Genomic DNA, 16950 nt, shown 5'->3' on the forward strand with positions numbered 1-16950 from the left:
TGGCTATCGGCACATCAGAGGCTGCGGATATGCTGCACATGAAGGCTTCCAGTGTGCTAGTGCTTCCAGATGGTGCACTAACAACAAAAGATGAGGTTGACAGGCCCACTGTCAGCGCCTTGAAGGGAGTAGGACTGAACCTGGCAGTGCTGCCATATGAAGCACTCCACTCCTTGTAGGATGGCGTAATTGTCGAGCTGAGGGCTTGCGAGCACCGTGCCCACCAAGTGATCAACGAGCAGAGAATAAATAATAAGCAGATGGCCTTGCAAAGGAATGCTACCATCGCTACCGAGGCTGAGGCAACTAGCCAAAGACAAAAGATCATATAGGTCATGGAGGAGGCCTGCAGAATGTTCCTAGAATTGGCCATTCCAGAGGAGGAGCCAGTCGAGGTCCGCATCCATAAATTGGTCACACGGGTGCATGACACTCAAACAGAGATGGCATAAGTTTAGTTGGAGCTAAACTTGTAGATTACAGAGCTCCAGTTGAGGGATCAGCCTTCAACACCACCATAGGTCAAGGAATAGTTGGTGGTCACTGTCACAGAAGCAGTCACAACAGTGGAGAGTGTAGTAGAAAACTGCAAACAATTGTTTGAACATTCGTTTAAGGTCCTGAGAAGCTTGCAGGAGGACCCAAACATCCAGAGGCTCAAGAAGAAAGCGCACAAACTCCAACAGTGCTACGACGAAGTTAAGGGCACAGCGTGAACCGTCATGCTGACACAAAGGTTACCCAAGCTACAGGAAGCCAAGCAGCTAAAGGAGAAGGTGGACGCAACATTGCACAAGGAAGAAATGTTGAAGGCACAACTCAAGCCCTCGCTGGAGGAAGCTTATGCGGTGACAAGAAATATTGAAGGCAAGCTTGCGACTCTCCAAGTGACGCAACAACAGCTTCAGGCTGGCAGTGTAGGGGCAGTAACTGAGAAGATAGTTGAAGACGCGAAGTAGGCAACAGCGCAATGCACTGCCAAAATTGCGGTCATGGGGGTTGAGTTGGATGCGCTTCACGCAAAGATCTCCACGCCTGCTAAGTGACTCGATGGTGAGTCACTATGTTTGTGTTGGGGTCCTGTTGGGAGCAGGATCCCACAAGGGCAGTTTTGGGGCTAAAAGCCCATGTCTTTGTAATATTATTGTAAAGACTCCGCATTTTGTGGTCGCAGAGTGCGAAGGTATTATGTGTCACAAAAGGTAGTCCACCCTTAGTTTTGTAAAGTAAAGTCCCCTATAAGAGATCTACCCATGGTCCACAGACCATGGTATTGTATAAAAATAGCTAAGCTCTAAGTAGTTAGAAGCATAGCATCGGGCGAGGAAGAGAGTCATAGCTTTAGAGAAAGAAGTCTCAGTCTTGGGTTGTAGCTTAGGTAGAGGCTTTGCAGCTGAGTGCACAGAGGCCTAGAGTAGAAGTCTGCAACTAAGTGTGCGGACCCCTGCAATTGTGTGCGTAGGGTGAACAGAGTCTGTAACACTTGGAAGATATTAATAAAAGGAGTTATTCTGCAATTTCTATGTATTTGTTCAGTTAATGGGTTCGGATATTTTTTGTATGAATTTCCTTTATTATGCTTATATGATGCACAAATGAATGCAATTAAATTGAATACTTGAACGCAATCACGAATATCTGCTTACACGGTGATAGCTTTAAGTATTTGACAAGATAAGCAAATCACTTAGGATAACTAGGGAATCTGCACAACACGCTGCTATAGCAACGTGAAAGTACCTGAGCTACAAGTTAGAGCTACCTGAAGTTCTATCATGTACTTTCACGAAGGTATTGAAAGCTGGAACAAAGGGTTTGTATTACAAGTCCTAGGGTGAGATCACCTGTGCGAAGGCATGGATAGAAGAGATCAAACAACATCACAACCATATCAAGGGTGCAGAAACTTGGTTTAAGAATCCCCGCATACTTCTTTGGGTGAGACTTCAGTCTGTGCTCCACGGGATGATGCCAAAAGGGCCCATAGTGTAGGGATTTGTTTGGATAATTAACGTTGAACCTAGGTCAGCCCCCCCTCAAGCCAATAATAACCAATTATCCATTCACCATAAATAAAAAATAAAATTAAAAGGAAAACCAATTATGAACATCCTAATCGATAAAAACATGTCGACATGAACAATGAAGGGAAATTTACAATATTCACCTCTTGAAGCAGAGACCTTTTGGAAGAAGTAGGAAGAAATATGAAGAAATTTTTGCTTGCCGAATGGACCTAGGAAATTTTTAGGTACAATATAGCATTGTAATTGTAGGGATTGAGTCTCCCTATTGTGTAATCTTTTCAATAATATCACTAAATTTTTATAACACAAAACCCTAGCCTTCCATGATGCATAGGCCTTAAAATTTTGGGGGAGAAAGGTTATAACTTTCGAATCCCATGCTCCGGGGATCGAACTCCAATCATTAGGGTTTCAATTTTATGATGGCAGGCCATGGAATGAACCCATTGTAGACCCCTTCTAGCACGGATTTCATTGCCCACAAGAGCGTCCATGATAACAAAGTGCTTCATTTCTTTTGTCAATCTATGTGGCTACCACTGTCCCTTAATCTCACTACGCAATTTTATGTTTCCTACCTCAACTTCTTTAGTGCACAACATATAAAGTTGATTTAAATTTAGGTGAAAATCTCCTCTGTAAGTTTCTTCTCAACAAGATTGCCACTTAATATCAACTACATAGAAGGTTTGAAATCAAGCCTCGATTCTAGAAACCATGAATACCTTTCTCAAAAGACCTTTTGCATCTATTCTGAATTCTATTTGGTAACATCTTCCCCTTTGCTTGGAAAGGATGAAGACTTATTAATTAAGGGCTTCCTCCTTAAGATTGTTGTATTCTTGCTCAATCCATGGGTGTGCCCACAACTGGCTAGGAACATCTAGACCATGAAGAAGAAAAGAAACTATGCCTTATCATTTTGAATTTTCCCTGGCAAAAACTGCATACATGGGAGAGAGGACGTAATGTTTAATCAATAAATTCCTCCACCATTGATGTGTTGGCTTCTCTTTAGAATGAAACACAAAATACCTTTACCTTTTTTTTCCGAGTTTAGCAGAAAGAAAAATTACATCTAATATAATATGGATTTAAAGAAAACACACTGATATTGCTCACTCAGATACCAATGTATTTGGATAAACTTTCACTGGAATTGGTACCCAATAGGTGAGGCAACAACCCAAGTTTATTTCCCTCACTCATTTCAAAAAATGAACCCAGTAAATTAGTAATTAGGGTTACAAAGGTGAGATGCTCATTGAAACCAATTTCCCACAAAAAAATTTCTTTGAGATGTGGCTATTTGCAAGGAATAATCACATGTTTTGATCAAAATCCAAGTGGCGACCAATGCACATGCCAGTTGGGGCATATAAAATAGGCCAAGGAAATCTTCTAGACGATCCACAAGGCAGTGTTTTGATTGGCCACTTGGTGCCTACCCAACTGTTTGCTTGGGACCCATCCACTTAGCAAGTTGTGCCATCAACAGGCCAAGCAATGTGGCAAAAAGGAAATGGTCCAAGTGGTGCTCATCTATCCATCTCCTTGGCATCAAACAACTCATTGAATCACATCCATATACTGGACAAGTGTTACACATCTGATAGGCCACTTGGCACACACCCCAATTGAACACTTTGTACTTGTCAAATCACCATATGGTGATGACATCATTGGCCAAGTGGTAGCCACATCCAACAAGCCACTTGGTGCCCATTGGATAGGCAAGGCAATGGTCATCCAATGGGCCACTTGGCAATGGTTTAACATGCCATGTGGTGAACATCAAACTGGCTAAGTAGTGATGATCGGACTAGCCACATGGCAGTGATTCAATGAGCTACTGGTTGCCTCTTTAGCTATCCACTTAGTGCCCCATCCAACAATGACGTGATGCAAATATAATGGTCTAAGTGGTTCTGTTATAGACATTTTTGTGCCTTACAGCTCTAAGCATGAAATGTCCATAAACCAAGGGATCCAAAGTCCCTAAAAGTGTTGTTCCTGCCCCTAAAGGAACAAGGTCAACAAATTACAGCTTCTCCCAGAAGTTCTCCACCAGAAACTGCTCAAAACTAGTTAAATCAGGATCAATTCAGATGCTCCACTAGCTACCTGCGTTGCAAAGCACCCAAGTACACTAGCTAGGTGCATTGCAACGCACCTAAATGCACTACCAAGGTGCGCTGAGCGGGAAATGACAAATGGCAGTGACATTCTGCGAGGTGGAAAGACAATGGAAGCTTCCAGAATCTTCCTCCATGACACTTGCCTCACTGAGTTCGACCAAGGATGAGTAAGAGGCTCTCAGCCTCCAAGTGGAAGCAAGAACTGACAGAGAGAAGGACACTAGTCACAGCAGAGGATGACTCATCCTCTTTCTCTACATCTATATATGGATCCCTCATCCCAGAGATCCAGAGGCTGGAATTTTGTACTTTGCAGAGAATTGCTGTTGGTTTTGAGATTGAGATTAGTGCATTGGGTGATTTATGCTTTGTTGGAGGTGAGGAAGGGATTCCTTTGCTGGGAGGTAGATGCTGGATCGGGACTCACTTGGTTGTATCTCCTCTTGGACTTTCTTATTATATCAATAAAACTATTTGAGTTTCTCCTACATGCTTGTGTATCAATGATGTTTTGTTATATTTGCATGTTTAGCTTAAATCTGATCCTAAGCTATTTATGAAAGTAAATCTATGTCTTTGTGTAGTTTTCCTCTTCTGTGATCTTGCAAGAACTTGGTGAAGCTGGGCGAGTAAGGGAGCAGGTAGTGGGAAACAAACAAAGAGGAGAGCGATTGGATCAACAAACTAGCGCAAGACACAGGTTAGTTCATCCTTCCTCTTCGTTTACATTTCATAAAGAAGAATACGAAAATAGTTTTCCTTATTTGTTGCTAAGGCACTGTCACACCTTAGAGTGGGATAGGGGCGTTCTGAATAGATACTTTTCCCAACAACAAAATGGTGACTCCACTGGGGATCGTGTCTAGTTAATTTATTTGTGTTTCTATTGTTGTTCATATCATAAACTCAGGAGTGGCGAATCGAACTGCGTTTGCCATTTACAAATGCAAAGTAGAGATCTGCTATTCTAGTCCATTCACTAGGCCTGTTTATGATCTGAACAATTGATCCACAAATGCTCTAATTTCCCTTTGTGATAGCTCTTAGTCCTCCTTTAAATCATCCCTCTGATTGTACCTTACTGATAGCTTTTATCCGGCCAAAAACCATAGATTAAACTGCAAACCATGACCCAGAACCCAGAGAAAATTCTCGTTTTTGCTTCAGCGCAGGCTCTGTGAAGAGACTCTGCATTTCAACGCAGGTCCCGAGAGGGCTACCTGCGCTGCAATTCAGTTTCTCTGTGTAGCAGGTGCGTTGATCAGCCTAGCCCTGCCTAGCTGAGGTTCTTTGCTCACTTTTTCCAGTTTTGCCTCTGATTTTTGCAGCCTGTTATCAGTGTGTGTACCTATCTGAAAACCCCTTTTCTTTGCCTTAATTCCACCTCAGTTGTATAAAAGAAACTGTATTTGTTTTTGTGTATTTGTTATGTCATTTACAGTTTCCCATTGCAAAAGTAAACTGATCATACTGTCGCCCTTAGATCTAGATCTGTCGTAAGTGTCATTTTGATCTTAGGAGAAAGTTTATTTGCTGTTGACAGTTGATTGCGCTTTTACTTTTGCCTTTTGGTTTGAATTTGTGAATTTCTAGTGTCGAAACAAGTGTTTACTTCAAAATCATAAAGTGTCGTAATCGTCTCTACCTTTTTGATTTCGAAAAGAAGCTTGTTTGTGTTTTTCACTTGAAATCGAATTCAAATTTGTACAACAACTTTCTTTTTAGGCATCAATATTAAGAAAGTGAAAAACAAATACATGCATATGTGCATTTGCATTTTGACAGTTTGTATGGCTTGATTTAGGAAAAGTGCATTTACAGTGTGCTCTTTGCTCTTTGAGAAAAGATTGTGTCTTTCTTTTCCCCTTGTAGCTAGGATTTTCATTGTTGAAAAGAGATAAAAGCTTGCTTATCATCTTTAGACTGCATTTAGGAATTACATCTACATCTCGTGGTGATCCAAAAAGGCAAACTTCTAAGAAAGATCAACCTAAAATAAATTGAATGAATTTAACAACGCATTGTAACTTAACGCACAACATAGAGGTCTAGGCTAGAGACGTGTTCCGGCGTCGTAAAGCCTGGTAACTGTTGTCCTCACTATTGGTTGGGTGATTCCTCCACTGTGAGACGATAAGTGCTAGTACGGATTGTGCTCCCACGTACCGTCGAGTATATATTGGGAGACCCCTATAGGCATAAAACCTTTATCCATAGGAAGCCGTGTCGGCCGCCCTACTGATCGCAATGCACTGAACACAGCATTCGGGAAGATTGACCGCCCGTACCCTAAAAAGTATTCTGCGGTTTTGCGATTGGTTTGGCACACCCTCTACCTAGATCTCCAGAGCAGTCCCTTTCGTTCCTTTTCAGACTCCTTAACAGAAAAGGTCCATCTGAGCACTTGTCACTTCAGGCTCATTAAAAATCGAAGGAGACTAGAGTCATCTTTTGTTTTTTCTCGACTCTTTAAAATTGAAAAAACAAGTTGTGTCCAAGCGTAGTTAAAATTTATTTTAAACAGAATATTCATACCCTTTTTCCTGCGTTGATCTTTAGGTTGAGAAAATGGAGCCTACCAACCAAGGAATTCCCCTTGGTGGAAATCCTAGTCCCTTCTCCTCTTGGGGAGATGTTGGTGCGCCCCATATGGCCACATTGTCGCTTCCAGGACTGACAATTGCCAGTCTGGCTCTTCTCAACCAATGTCATTCAGAACACCACTACTCCTGAACAGTCGAATCAACAGTTAGACGAGTCCAGAGTTTCCCACCAACCGTCTACTTCCTCTAATTCTTCCTCTCTTCCTTCCTCTTCGCTTGACGGGACTGGTAAAGCTAAAAACCAAGTTCCTAAGGAGAAGAAGGAAAAGAAGAAGAAAGAGAAAAAGAAGAAGGAGCCAAAGGCAAAAAAGGGAAAATAAGTGTCGTCTAATGAAAATCCACACACAACACCGACCAGGCCTAAATCGCCATGTGTCATTTGCAAGGGAGACCACTTTCACAGAGATTGTCCTTGGATCCCTCGGATACTAAGGGACTGGTCCCCCCGTTTGCACAATCCGGTGTCGTCAACCTCTGATGACCATGTTGAAAGCACACCGTCAACTAGCGAAAGCGAAGTCCCAGGACAAAAAGGGAAAGCTAGATTTCCCTGTAGACTGTGCGAAGGTGACCATGCTCTCCACCGTTGTCCCTTCTTAGACGAAGCTAAAAGAGTTTTGGATGATCGTCCGGTTTCACCGTTACGACTTCCTCCTGGATATAAAAAACTCTTGCCGAGTCCTTCGTTAGTTGAGAATCCAGCTGGCCCGCTCAGGTGGTCGGCTGAAGCGCCTATCATTGAAGATGAACCAGCTGAATCCATACCTGACGAAAGTCAAAAGGTCAAGGCGGCAGTCGACCCGGTCTTGTCTTCAGAGGTTTTATCTTCGAATGACACAGTCACTGAAGAGGATAAGGATGACACCGTCCAAATTCTCTTCATGAACACAGACTTTGACGAACACGGGGGCAATCCACCCATTCCTTTATCGCAGGAAGGAAGTTCATCAGAGTCATACCCGGCTGTCTACTCGGTCCCACCTCCAAGCAACCTAGTTGTATCCTTCGACTGGAACCAACTAGGCAGACCCCGTTTGCCAGCAAGCATACCATTCCGAATTATCGTTCAAATATACATAATGGTCATGGCGGGCACCATCATAGATGAGGGGGCGTCTGTGAGTATCCTTTCCTCTATTGCTTGGAAAGCGCTTGGTTCGCCATCGCTATTGCCTGAAATGAGAAATCTGACAGGCTTTGATAAAGGAACCAGTCGACCTTTAGGGATCCTCCCCAATGTTCCCATAACATTGAAAGGGAAGACCGTTCAAATGAACGTGATGGTCGTTCAAGGACCCTTGGATTATAACCTACTCCTTGGACGAGACTATATTTATTGCATCGGAGCCATCGTCTCCTCACTCTTTAGAGTAATTTGTTTTCCGCATGAAGGAAGAGTGGTCAAGCTCGTGGACCAGCTTTCATTTCCCGGATCACGCATCGCAAATAGTCATATACCGTACCTAAATGGTCTCTTCACGCAAGAAATGTCTCAAGTCCCAGTCCGTCCTCCCGATGAGCGCGAGTAATCCGGAAGGATATGACTGAAAACCAGGGGGCATGCGTCCTGGTCTGCTTCGGCAGGAAAACTTCGGGTATAGGGTAGGTTTCCGCGGGAGAATATGACTAGTCTATACCCCGCCCATGCTGGAAGAGGGTTATTCTAGAATAAGATTCTCTTGTTAAAGTTATGTGAATTGGCGCTCGTTGTCACTCACCTTTTTTTATCTCGGTAAACATCGCTGAGGAAGTGTTTCATTTGTAACGCGAATGAGACAATCTTTGGTAACCTGTAAGAGGTAGGCCTTTCCTGATAGAACAAACGTTTTACCTGCAAATTGAGGGGTAACCTTGAAACCATATTTTATACCTGGGGGCATGCAAACCTTTTGGAGTGCAAGCAAAGAGCGGTTATTTATATGTTTTTTGGATTAGTCGTTTCCTAACTTGCATAAAGAAAGGATGCGGGGCAAAGCTTTGTAAGGCACAAGCTCCATAAAACATGGCATCTTATATGAGACATTCTTATCATATGACTGGATTAATCGAGCAGTTTTAGCACATAGTTCATGCTCGTTAAAAAATAAACATAAGACCGAGCAAGTGTTTCAATCCGCGTTTAAGCTCATTAAAAAATGAACTATCCTCCGGTAAATAACCGTCGTGAATGTAGTACTTCAGCCATTGAAGCCTTGGTCGTGTTTGCACCGTCACCTCCACTTTTCTATTGGCTGATCATTCACCTCCATTTGATTGTTTACCCATTTTGAGGAACAGCTGCGAAGAGTGATTTCACTAGCCATCCTTGTGACACTGCCATGATTGGAAAATTCCAACCCTTACCTGGAATTAGCTGCTACCCTTTTTATCACTCGTTCCTCAAAAGACGAGTCTTCTTTAAGCTCTTTTCATCTGACTCGTAAAATATGAAAAGATTGCCGAGTTTGGGCCTTCCAGCTCGTTAAAGCGACCGGAAGTGCTATCCCTCCTCTAGATTTTAATCTTTTTGGACCTGAGGGATTATTGCACAAAAAGATCGAGCGCTTGTTTTGTTCGGCTCGTTAAAACTATCGAAAATTCATCCCTTCTGTATTATTTTATACTTTTTCGGACTTAAGGGATTAGATGACGAAAAAGGAACTCCGGAGTTAACTTTACGTACCTTTTCAGACTCTCTAAAAATGAAAAGGACCGAGTTATCTTTGTCGTTAGACTCGTTAAAAACATTAATAGCGACAAACTTGTCTTTAGACGAGAACGAGTTTCACTATCGCTAAGCTCGTTAAAACATAGCGATGGGTTTGCCTGAAGGGAAAATTATAGAACAAGCATATGTTATCCTCCTCAAGCTTGACAAAAATAAAGAGGTACTGGTCAGCAATGACTGGGGAAAAATTGGGAAGTAAACTCAAAGAAACTTTATTGGTAGCAAGTCGCTCTTGAACATGACACTTCCACTCCGTGCTTGAGTCGGGTTGGGTTGTTTCATTCACCGGTCACATCACCATGGTCACGCCATACCATCCACATTTGGGGTAAATGCTACCGATCCATCACACAAGTGTCGCCGACATGTTCAAGAGAAGTCATCCAGAGAAGTCACCCGTGTTCCATCCACTACCATACATTATACGTCATTCCTTCATGACCGCCATCCTGAACCATATATCATCAGATCGTTTTCACCTCCATCAAAATCATTTGCTCCGTTTCGTGTCATTGATGTGGGATTCATTAAGGCCCTCCTTTGACGGATCGCTTCTTGTCGACATCAGCTCATTATCCAAGAAGTTGATCTAGGAACACCCTTTCAGTACTTTGAAGCTTGCATGCCTCAATGGCAAGTTTCTCACTTCCGGCGACAGGTATACATCAATGACCTTCGACCGAAAGATTTTGTGTGGTGTTCGACGCCAAGTCCTTTATTCACACCACGTGAATTGTACTGCAGTACCTTGAGGGTCATCATCATTATCGGTGATTCCTCTCGCGCTTGTTAACAGTTTACATCATCGACTGGTAATCAAGCGATGTCTTTCCATGTTCGACTTCAAAACAATTCTCACATGGATCGACTCGTACTTCGAGTGAAGATCGGACGAGATTGAAGACCCCGGATCTAGTTTCATCCATCCAGGCTACGATATATATTCAGGAAAAATAGAGACATTGAAATGTACAGCATTGCAGCACAGATAATCATCCTACCAAAAGGGATGATGACTTCACCAGAATCATCAGTCTACCATCAGACGATTGTCTGTCCTATGTACATGAAAATGAATTTATAAAGCTGAGCATGGGAATGCCCGACTCATCTAGATCATGAAAACAGTATGACAATAATGTATTGTATTGTATCTTATTACAGGTCTCCTCCCAGCATTGAAAGAACTTCAGATCCTCCTAATAAAGCATTTCACCCGATAAATGGCCTCATACTTTAGGGGGCAACTGTTATAGACATTTTTGTGCCTTACAGCTCTAAGCATGAAATGTCCATAAACCAAGGGATCCAAAGTCCCTAAAAGTGTTGTTCCTGCACCTAAAGGAACAAGGTCAACAAATTACAGCTTCTCCCAGAAGTTCTCCACCAGAAACTGCGCAAAACTAGTCAAATCAGGATCAATTCAGATGCTCCACTAGCTACCTGCGTTGCAAAGCACCCAAGTCCACTAGCTAGGTGCGTTGCAACGCACCTAAATGCACTACCAAGGTGCGCTGATCAGGAAATGACAAATGGCAGTGACATTCCGCGAGGTGGAAAGACAATGGAATCTTCCAGAATCTTCCTCCATGACACTTGCCTCACTGAGTTCGACCAAGGATGAGTAAGAGGCTCTCAGCCTCCAAGTGGAAGCAAGAACTGACAGAGAGAAGGACACTAGTCACAGCAGAGGATGACTCATCCTCTTTCTCTACATCTATATATGGATCCCTCATCCCAGAGATCCAGAGGCTGGAATTTTGTACTTTGCAGAGAATTGCTGTTGGTTTTGAGATTGAGATTAGTGCATTGGGTGATTTATGCTTTGTTGGAGGTGAGGAAGGGATTCCTTTGCTGGGAGGTAGATGCTGGATCGGGACTCACTTGGTTGTATCTCCTCTTGGACTTTCTTATTATATCAATAAAACTATTTGAGTTTCTCCTACATGCTTGTGTATCAATGATGTTTTGTTATATTTGCATGTTTAGCTTAAATCTGATCCTAAGCTATTTATGAATGTAAATCTATGTCTTTGTGTAGTTTTCCTCTTCTGTGATCTTGCAGGAACTTGGTGAAGCTGGGCGAGTAAGGGAGCAGGTAGCGGGAAACAAACAAAGAGGAGAGCGATTGGATCAACAAACTAGCGCAAGACACAGGTTAGTTCATCCTTCCTCTTCGTTTACATTTCATAAAGAAGAATACGAAAATAGTTTTCCTTGTTTGTTGCTAAGGCACTGTCACACCTTAGAGTGGGATAGGGGCGTTCTGAATAGATACTTTTCCCAACAACAGGTTCTCATCCAATGAGTGATTTGTTGTCAATTCAACTTGTTGAGTGGCGTTCATCCACTGCGAACCAAGTTTTGGCCTTCGAATGAGCCACTTGGTGCCGATATGATGGGCCAATTTGAGTTGGTTTAAGATGACATGTGGTGAGAAAATAAAAGGGCCACTTAATTCCCCTTCAAGGGACTAAGTGGCACCCAATCAACAAGGAATTTGGTAGTGTATTAATGGGACAAGTACACTTTGACATGCCACTTGGCTTTCACCTAATGGACCACACCCATCAAAGGGTGGAAGTGGCTCCTAATTAACAAGGCACTTTCCACCTCTCCAATATGCCACTTGATACCAAACCAATGCACCATGCGGTTCCCAAGGCCACTTGGTGGAAATCCAATAGGGCAAGTGGAACCCATCTAATAGGCAAAATGACCCTTATTCAACAATGAATTTGGCAATTATCAATTGACAAGTGGTAGTTATTTAACTAGTCCCTTGGCACCCATCTAATGGGCCATTTGGCACACATTAAAAGGGCAAGTGTTGCCCATCCAACATTCCAGTGGCTTCCCATATGATGGGCCATATGGTGCCCATATTATGGCTCAAGTGGCAACCATCCAATAGACCAAGTGATGGTTAGGCAGTGAGCCACTTGGTGCCCATCTGAAGAACCACTTGGCGTTAATTTCATAGTTCAAATTTTTTCCCATCAAACATCCCACTTGACACCCATATGAAAAGGCATGTGGCGACCATCCAATGGAACAATTGGATGGCAAGTGCAACAAAGTGGAAACCATCCAACATGCCACATAGCAAGGAAAATTTTAAGGATGGAAGTTTATCTTAAAGTTTAGAAACCTTGGTGTATCTTACTAGTCCCTAATATGCAAATTGTAAATTGTTTGGCAATATTTTTGTAAAAATATTTACATTTCTAATTATTTTATACTAGTCTATATAAAATTTTGGCGATTTTTATGGTAAAATAATTTTTTACTGTAAAATGTGGGTGAATAATTTTTAGAAAAAATAGAAATTGGTGAATCTTCTTTTTTGGAAAAGACATGGAAAATTAGCCCACCTACGAATTTTAGCCCCTAAAGTTTTCCATGCCACATAGATGGCTTATTGAGAAAAGTAGCATCCAACGAGTATCCCACTTGGTGCCCATATAATGGGCCATGTGGTGCATAACCAATGAGTTTCTTGGTGCCCATTGGAAAAGCCAAGTGGAGGCCATCTAATGGGACATTGGGTGCCTAATCAAAGGGCCAAGTGGAACACACTCAATGGGCCATGTTGGACCCATCGATGGGCCATTTGGAAACCCCTAATAGGGAAAATTGTGTCCATGCAATGGCCCAAGTGGCGACCATCCTAAGTCACTTGGAAACAATGTGGCGGGCCCAATGGCATCGATCAAATGAGCCACTAGCAGAACATTGTAGGTCGACTTCGTACATGAGATTTTTTCATTGTTAATGGAAACAATTTTGTGTGATACACGACTGTTGGTGAATGGCATGTTGGGATCTAACTCTAGAAATTTTCCCTGCATTTTTGTCACCTTCCGAGGATTGACCATCTTGCATGGAAAATCCCCTCAGCTTTCAGATCCTCCTCAATTTCCACACCGATTCAATCTCATGGGTGGAGTATTCACTTGAAATTCAATTAAAAAAAATCTACATAATTTGAATATGTCTCCAGAAATTTACAGAATACACAATAAGAGATTACAATGTTAGTTTTGAAGCCAAATGTTGACGTCGATGCTGAAAATCACTGCCAACAACCTACCACATTGACTGTCGCCGACAATCCACCGCCCACTGAATTCTAGAAATTTCAGTATGTAGTCATGAAAAAATGTGTAGAGAATGTTAGAGATCTATCTATCATCTATAAATATGTATTTTTCCTTAGCCTAAGCAATCCAAGCAAGGCAAGGCCTGTAATGTAATGAAAATCCTGTGATTTTCTTCTTCATAAGTTTAATGTCTTCTTGTTTAAAATCTTTGTCTTCTATTGTCTCTAACAATTCAATGATTATTCTCTAATGTGTTCTTTGATTCTTTGATTCCCATCAATTGGAATCAAAGCTTAGTGTTGATATTAAGATCAAGGTAGTCCAAGTTTTCACTGGAGGAGATTTGTAGTAGTAAGGCTTACAGAGTACTGGCGTGGTACAGGAACTTGGAAGCCATGGAAGCAATGAGTCTCGTGGCCATATTGGTCCATCAACGAACTATAATCCTTCATCTCGTTAACATGCCCTAGTGCAACCTTGCAGCCTTTGCATAAAAACCGAACACTGATCAATTTTTTTAGTTGCAGTGTCGAGGCGTTAAATTTTTATACTTATTTTGGCACACTGCAATGGGGCTTAATGCCTTTCATATTTTGCTTTAGGTTTTGTTTTTAACCTTTGATTAAGAAGTGAAATGGAATCACACTTGTTGTATATTTTATAATTATCTAAAACATATATAAGTATATATGTTTTAAAAATTATCGTCAATTCTGTTAAGTTTGGACAATTTTTAATTAAAAAAAAATAGTGGGGCAGGCAAGGGGGAGAGCAAGCGGGAAGGCCATTGTTTTTTAGATGATGAAATTTTTAAAGGTGATTGACTTTGGCCTTTCAATTTAAAATTTGGTAAAGTGTAATAATTAATGTTTTACATCATAAGTAGAGCCTTGATTTTTGGGGTGTGAAATTTATTGATAGTGGAGATAACAACATTAATTGACATGGTGAAGTTGAGTAGGGCTAATTTTTCCCTATGGAAATAATAGATGGAGGATATGCTAATTTTCAAAGATCAATATTTTTCGATTAAGGGTATAGAAAATAAACCCTCATCGATGATGGATGAAGAATGGATTAAGTTAGATAGAAAGATGATTGCAAAAATCCACCAATATCTAACAAAGAATGTGTATTTCATTGTGGTTGGAGAAAAGACAACATAAGGGTTATGGAAGAAGCTCCATAATCTATATGAAAAGAACACAACTTCAAAGAAAGTGTTCTTGATGAAGAAGCTTTATAATCTCAAGATGAAGGAGGGTGCTTTAGTTTTTGAGCACTTGAATGAATTCAATATTATTATTAGTCAGCTTGTCTTTGTTAAAATCATTCTAGATAATGAAATTAGAGTTATATTGTTAATGTGTTCTATGCTAGACAACTGGGAAAATTTAGTTGTAGTTATGAGAACTTCAACACCTATAGGGACCCTTAAGTTTGATGATGTCAACAATAGTTTAATGAATGACGAGTTGCATCATAGGTCAATTGCGAAAAACCATGGAGGAGAAGCTCTATCTCTAACTCATCGTGGTAGGATAATTGGTTGAGGCTAACAAGGATGCTTAAGATCAATAGGCCGATCGAAATCGAGGAGGGGCAGACTCATTTTCTTTCATTATGGTAAATCAAGACACATGAAGAAAGAGTGTCAAGTCTGGAAGAAATGACAAAAGGATCAGAGACTGTCAAGTACGAATCACAAGTCATCTAACAAAAATGAATGTGAGACTACTACTATAGTCACATAGGGTGATGCATTATTTACCGTTTCATTTGAAGGTGCATGCTTATATGCATCTAGCAGTAGATTTGATTGGATCCTTGACTCTGGGGCATCTCATAATATAACCCCATGCAAAGATAATTTTGCTGTATATAATCATGATGATTATGATAGAGTGCATTAGGGGAACAATCATTTTTTTGCATTATTGTTGGAGTGGGAGATGTCCAAATCAAAATGAAGGATGGAAAAGATATATTTTTGAAACAGGTTAGGCATGTACCAAAAATGCAGATGAACTTAATCTTTGTGTGACGGCTTGATGATGAATCCTATTTCACAAGATTTGAAAAAGGAGGTTGGAAAATTAGCAAATGAGCATTAGTCATGGACAGAGGATCCAAGGTAATAACATTATATACATTGAAGAAAATGATAGGAAAATCATATTTGGTCGTTGTCACAAAAGAAGGAACTTATGTAGATCTATGGTATAAACACTTGAGTTGCATGAGCGAGAAGGGCTTAAAAGTTCTTGTTGGTAAAAATTTGTTTCTAGGTTGGATATCCTATAATATTGATCTTTGTCAGCATTGTATTTATGGTAGGAAAATTAAGGGTTTCAGTCCTTAGAGATGGTCATGACATAAAGAAAAATTTATTAGAATTGATACACTGAGATGTGTTTGGGCCTATCAAAATTAAGTCGTTAGGAGGAGCATCATATTTTGTAACATTTATAGATGATGCATCTAAGAAGGTTTGGGCCTACCATATGAAAAGTAAAAGTGAAGTGTTTGAAATATTTCACAATTTCCATGTTGTTGTTGAAAGATAAATTAACAAATTGCTCAAGTGCCTAAGAACATACAACGGTGGAGAATATTGCTCAAATGCATTCAAGGCATTTTGTAATAAGTTTGACATAAAGCATGAGAAGATTGTGCTTGGTACTCCTCAACAAAATGGGGTTGTAGAAAGGATGGATCACACTATTATGGAGAAAATGAGGAGTATGTTGTCAAATTCTCGTTTCGAGAAGCACTTTTTAGCAAAAGCAATAAGAACAACTTGTTATCCTATAAATCGATCTCCTACTACAACATTGGATGGTGGCCGCTCTTGAAGAAGTTTGGATTTGTAAGAAGTTGAATTATTCTCATTTGGAAATCTTTATATGTGAATCATTTGTACATATTCCCAAAGAAAATAGAACTAAGCTAGATGATAAATCTATGAAGTTCATTTTCTTGGGATATGTGTATGGAGAATTTAGTTATCATCTATGGGACCCAATCAAGCATAAACTAATTAGTAGCATGGATGTCATATTTAATGAGTCAAAAATGTTTAAGATGTTTGTAGGTGAGTTCAAGGTCAAGAAAGTTATTGATAGGTTTCAATAATAACAAGAAAATATCCCACCAATGAAAATTCAAGAGCATGAAGGACAACAAATTCAAGAGAAGGAAGGATAACAAGTGGAAAATGATGAACATCAAGAAGAAGGAACCTTGCAGAAATATTTACAGGAGATTCAACCTAATAATGCACCACCACAACTTGTACTCCATTAGAGAAATTTTGAGGTAAAAAATGGGCCTCAAAATAAAAATGTACAACCGAAATCAAATTTATAGGAA

Source organism: Pinus tabuliformis, chromosome X, assembly GCF_031772625.1.
Source record: "Pinus tabuliformis cultivar Carrire ecotype Pingquan chromosome X, CPIR1, whole genome shotgun sequence".
Lineage (NCBI taxonomy): Eukaryota > Viridiplantae > Streptophyta > Pinopsida > Pinales > Pinaceae > Pinus > Pinus tabuliformis.